The sequence below is a fragment of the Pristis pectinata genome, chromosome 45 (assembly GCF_009764475.1).
Source record: "Pristis pectinata isolate sPriPec2 chromosome 45, sPriPec2.1.pri, whole genome shotgun sequence".
Taxonomy (NCBI): domain Eukaryota; kingdom Metazoa; phylum Chordata; class Chondrichthyes; order Rhinopristiformes; family Pristidae; genus Pristis; species Pristis pectinata.
In genome coordinates, this window is record NC_067448.1 from 2,772,549 (window position 1) to 2,778,870 (window position 6,322).

General features: G+C 39.5%; 1 protein-coding gene across 1 annotated transcript in view; it reads left to right on the forward strand.

The window, feature by feature from the left end:
• Positions 1-6,322, forward strand: part of LOC127566801 (uncharacterized) — a 209,102-nt gene that overhangs the window by 185,936 nt on the left and 16,844 nt on the right. The gene's annotated exons all lie outside the window — the stretch shown is intronic.

Consider the following 6,322-nt stretch of genomic DNA (forward strand, 5'->3'; position numbering starts at 1 on the left):
TTGTTCCCATCTGGAACATTTGAGAGAAGTCTGAATGGGTACATGGATGGGTTTGAAGAGATATAGTCCGGGTGCAGGTGGATAGGGCTCGGCAGAAGATCAGGTCGGCATGGATTAGATGGTGCGAAGGGCCTGTTTCTGCACTGTCGTACTCTATTACTCATTTAATCTGTGTGGACCCCTCAAAACCTAGTGCACCACAATTAGATTACTCACACATATGTGACCCTTACTTTCAATGAAACCAGCCCAGTCTGTTTAATTTTTCCTTTCAGTTGCAATGTATCTGGTTCAGGAATCTTTCTGGGAGCTTTTTAGTGCAGTGGATGTCCCTGGCTTATTGCTCTTGACAAGATATTAAGGGCTATCAACTCCAGCCACAACTGCCGTGTGTTACGCACCAGCAGCAATAGAAATGCAACGAGCAGGGTTTCAACGTTAGAACCTATTTATTAATAACTACTTGTAATAAGAAACGTTAGATATCAGACATTGTCCAAAATATACCCAAGTATGTGTGTGTGGCTGGTTCCCAACCTAGCCAATTCTAGGAACAGTTCTCAAAATTTTACGATAGTAACCCAGTTCAGTTCAGCAAGTCATGAAGCAAAACGATGAGCAAAGGCTTCTGAAGGAGTTTACGAAGTTCACAAGTTCCACGTTGAAACCAATACGACGCCACAATCTCCGAAGACTTGGTTCCGAAATATCTGCCACTCCGAGGGTACTCCATACGTGGCCTCCCACAGATATACCTGCTTCCTGGTACAGGTTAGCGACAAAGTGAACTCCATAGATTGCTCCAAAATCCATGTATGGATTGTAGAGTGACAGTCACACAACTAATGGGCTTCACCCAGAGATACAGAGGTTGCAAATTAGTTCTACCAACTCTCACGTCTCTCCATCTCTCTCCATCTTTCTCCATCTCTCTCCATCTTTCTCCATCTCTCTCCATCTTTCTCCATCTTTCTCCATCTCTCTCCATCTTTCTCCATCTTTCTCCATCTCTCTCCATCTCTCTCCATCTCTCTCCATCTCTCTCCATCTCTCTCCATCTTCCATCTCTCTCTCTCTCTCTCTCTCTCTCTCTCTCTCTCTCTCTCTCTCTCTCTCTATCTATCTATCTATCTATCTATCTTTCTATCTATCTCTCTGTGCCGAGTTCGGTAAACAGCTCTCAGACACGTCTGCAGTTGCCAGTATTTCAAAGAATCAGCCTTCAGACACCTTCAGCATTCCAGTTAACCCGGTCACAGAAGTTTTCCGCTCCCACTCGCAGCAGCCATAAAAGCCACACGCTACCGTTCAAGTGCCTTAAAGGGACACTAACCAAGTAACAACCAGGGCTCGTAACACGTGTGATAAAGGTACTGTTTGGGAGGGAGTTCAGGATTTGGAATACGCTTTTGAGCTGCTTTGTCGCCACAATGCTGTCCTGACTGATTTAGTTCAGTTCCCGGTCATTGTTGATGGTGGGCAATTGTGTAACAGCAGCGCTGTTGAATATTAGAGGATTGTGGTTCAACTCTCTCTTGTTGGAGATAGTCATTGTCTGAAACGTGTGTGGTTTGAGTATTAATCACCAATGCCTTTTCCTGTATGTTGTCGCAAACTCAAATCCCAGGCCTACTCCCTCCTCCCTATCCCTCCTTTCACATTCACCGGAGGTGGCTGTGTCTTTTAGGTGGGATAGGATGCACCCAAGGATTGTGATGGAGCAGTCAGGCATGTTGTGTTTTAGGCCACATAACCTATTCGACTTTGGAGAAGACAAGTCACATTTCCAGAAATATGGCAAGGTCTCTGTGAGTCTATTGATAGAGCACTGTTTAATCTTGTGTAAAGCGGAAACTGACAGCGAATTTACCGAATGCGTGGAGGGGTGCTAAATTATGAAAAGACCATAATTTGACTCGTTGCCTCACAGAAAATTTGAGTGAATAATCAGGTTACATCTTTCTTAGGATGAACCTCATAGCGTGTGGTTCCATTTGTTATTTCCGTTTTCAGTTGTTTTTTGGTGAGTGATTTCCTCCGTTGCTTAAGTAACAACCCATTTGCATTGCAAAGAGTGTTGCACATTTCCTGTTGTTGAGCCGAGAGACAGCTGCCCCAGGATCAGGTGGAACAGAATAAGAAGGGGTAGAATAATGCTTTGAGAACATGCTGTATGGAACAAGTTATGTACACACATACATTTGAAAATGAGAATATATTAACGTAGACAAGGATGAAAGCACGATATTTAAAAGAGGCTGTTTATCATCTCAGCGTTAAAAGTATTTTGCAGCCAGTTAATATTTTCTGCCCATTCAAATAGAAAAAAAATACAGCTGTTGGAAATCTGTAATAAATTCTGAAAGTGCGGGAAACGCTCAGCAGCTCAGACAGCATCAATGGACAGCCCCAATTCTGATGAAGTGCCTTCCACCTGAAACATTTCCTGTGGTTCTCTCTCCACAGGTGCAGCCTGACCTGCTGAGTATTCCCAGCATTTTCTTTCTTTATTTTGTACACCTTTTGTCACTGTTGCAGCAAATACGACCACGGGCACATATTCAAGCGATACTGCTGAAGTAATGTTCTCAATTAAATCTTGAATGTAATTCGCGTGCTATGGACTGTTTAATAGAGTTGACAGAAAACTGGACTTTTCCTCTTTTCTTATACATTTATGCGTTGTCTTTTCGGATTCTTTTAAATCGGGGAGATTACCACAATCTTTTTATGAAGCCTCCATTTCACTTATTCTTAAGAAAAATAAGGACCCAACAGAATGTGCTTCGTACAGACCAATTTCGCTACTTAATGTGGATGTTAAAATGTTATCTAACTTTCTATCTCGTAAATTGGAAAATATTTTACCTTCAATTATATCCGATGATCAGACTGGTTTTATTAAAAATCGATATTCTCATTTTAATATTCGTCGTTTATTGAATATTATTTATTCTCCCTCTAAGGAAATACCGGAATATGTGATATCTCTAGATGCTGAGAAGGCCTTTGATCAGATTGAATGGAATTAATTATTTAAAACCTTAGAGAAATTTAATTTTGGGCCCGATTTTATCCAATGGATTAAATTACTTTATTTATCCTCTTCTGCTCGAGTTCTCACTAATTTTCAAAATTCTAAATCTTTTAAACTTCAACGTGGAACCAGACAGGGATGTCCCTTGAGCCCTTTGCTCTTTGATTTGGCCTTAGAACCTTCAGCTATTTCTCTTCGAGAATCCAGAGATATCATTGGTATTTCCAGAAGAGGTATTAATCATAAAGTTTCTTTATATGCTGATGATTTATTACTCTTTATATCTAATGTTGAAGCCTCCTAACCTCTTATGCTTTCTTTACTTTCTTGCTTTAGTCATTTTTCTGGCTACAAATTGAACTTGTACAAGAGTGAACATTTTTTCTGAATAATTTGGTACCAGTGGTATTAACATTCCTTTTACAATTGTAAGAAATCATTTTACCTATCTGGGGGTGTCAATTACTAAATATTATGAGCATTCATTTAAATATTTTTTTTTCACCTTACTGCACTATGTGTAAAGGGGTTTATGAAGTTGGTCTCCCCTTTCTATATCATTGATTGGCCGAATTAATATTATTAAAATGAATATTTTACCTGAATTTATATATCTATTTCAGGCTTTACCTGTTTTGATACCTAATTTTTTTTTGACTCTCTTGAGTCAATTATTTCTTCCTATATATGGAATAATAAACATCCTAGACTAAATAAAGTTCACCTTCAGAAGGGTAAAAAGAACCTTACCGAACTTTAGATATTATTACTGGGCAGTCAACATACGAAATCTTACGTTTTGGTTACATTACATTAATCAAGAGGCTCGTCCAGTATGGGTCTCTTCGGAAATTAATTCTGTTAAAAAAATTATTATCTCTTTGCTTGGTTCTTCACTTCCAATATTATTAAATAAACTAACAGATAATTTAGTAGTTAGACATGTTTTGAGGATTTGGTTACAATTTAGAAAATGTTTTGGTTTATTGAATTTTTCTTTGACCAGTCCCATTTTCTTTAATTTTTTTTTAACCTTCTGACTGATGTAGTTTTTAAAGAGTGGGACAAATTAGGTATTACTTGTTTTCAAGATGTGTTTGTTGGCGGAAACCTTTCTTTATTTGAAGAATTGTCTATCAAGTACAATTTACCAAAAACTCATCTTTTTAGATATTTACAAATTAAAGATTTTCTTTGATCTCAATTACAATCTTTTCCTTTGAGTCCTGGTAAGAATTTATTAGATGTAATTTTTAATTTGTAACCTTTTCAGGATGGCTCAATATCTAATATTTATGACAGATTACTAGGAATGAGTCAGGTGCCACTAGATAAAATTAAAAACCCTGGGGAACAAGATTTGCAGATGTCAATTGCCGAAGAAACTTGGAATGAAATTTTCAAGTTGGTTAATACTTTGTCATTATGTGCTCGTCATTCTCTCCTTCAATTTAAAGTGGTGCATAGAGTTCACTTGTCTAAAGATAAACAATCCCGTTTTTATTCTGACATATCTCTTGTGACAAATGCAATAACGGAGTGGCTTCCTTAATTCACATGTTTTGGACGTGTCAGAGTCTTAAAAAAATATTGGACACAGGTTTTCATACTTTTTCTGTACTTTTCAAAATAAATTTTAAACTTAATCCCTTAACTGCACTATTTGGGATAGTTGGAGAAAAAGATATAACTTTGACTGCTTCTAATTTACATATTCTGGCTTTTATTTCCCTTATAGCCAGGAGGGCTGTATTGTTTAAATGGGAGGAAGCTACTCCGCCTACTCATGTTCAATGGTTACGGGATGTTATTTCATACTTGAGTCTAGGGAAGATTCACTGTTCAGTTTTTGAACCTAACCTAGACTTTCAAACCCTATGGGGACCATTTTTAAATTATTTTCTAAATCTCTGATTTGGGGACTAAAATGCAGATATTAGCTGACACGGTTACGTTTTTAAAAGTTTTTCCTTGTTGTTTTTTCCATCTAACAGCTTCGCGTTTTGGTAGTGGGAGTAGATAACTTTATAATAAAATATTTCAATTTTTTCTTCCTTTATTAACTTACTACTATATGTGATTATTAATTTAGAGTATTGTAATCTAAGTACGATTGAATACAACGTATTCAGTAGTATTTTTATTCTCTTTCTTGATGCATGTACTCTGTACTTCTTCATGGATTCAATAAAAATATTGTAAAGAGAGAGAGAGAGAGAAAACTGGACTAATTCCTCTGCTGGGTGCAATCATTAAAAAGTGTTGCAGTATTTTGAGCAGAATAGGAATGAGGTCCGGGAAATTTTGTACATAGTAAAACAACAGATGTTTAGAATAGCGTCCAGATCCCTTGAATTAATAAAGACCAATAATAGTGAGATGTGGAAGATTAGCATCCCGTCTTATGTTTATCGGAAGATGGATCAGATCTACATCTCCTCAGGAATGGATATTTGATAGTTATTAAAGCCCTTCAAGGATTATGTTGGTTTAGTTTGAACAGAGGTTGTGCATATCCCCTTGGAACGACGGGGCTGGTTCGAGGGACTGTATAGATGCCACCTGCTACTTTGATCCTCTGGTCCTTCAGTCGTTAATGGTACTGTTGAAAACATCAGGACAGTGTCGCAGGCATAGCGGCATCTCGAGGCACCCAATGCCGGTAGCTCTCCTCTTCTTCGGGCGTGGGGGGGGGGGGTGGACTGTAAGAAATAGGACCGGGACGTGTCATGCCGCAGTGCCAGGTAACCAGCTGCTGGCAGCACGGAACTTGGACACCGGGTATCTGTATTGTCCAACAACGAATCGATGTGTGACCGCAATGGGTTATACCTCCGCGAGGTTCAAGAGCATGAACTCCCCAGGGGCTGTAGCTGACGAGCCGTCTGGTGACCCACTGCCCGGATTCATCGGACACGCCGCGTCACAGCCCACAGGATCAATTTTTCACAGTTCCGCGCGGGGACGATTAATTTGTAAAGCCGGATGGGCAGGGAGGTCAAGGGAGGACTGAGATAGCAGCGTTGCCGTGAAGGTCAGGTCTCGGGGGTATGACTCCAACATTCTAGCGACTGCGAGAATGGACAGAAACCAGCATCAGGAACAATAGGGTCCTGGGATTCGGGCGAGTTCGATGAGTTTGCAGAACAGCAAATGTCGCACTACCCCCTCGATCACCAACAAACAGGAAATCTTATGCGGGCGACATATTGGTAGTGAAGGAATCACCGACAATGCCACGAAGCAGAGGGAAATCAGACAATGTGTGAGCCGCGGAAGATGAAA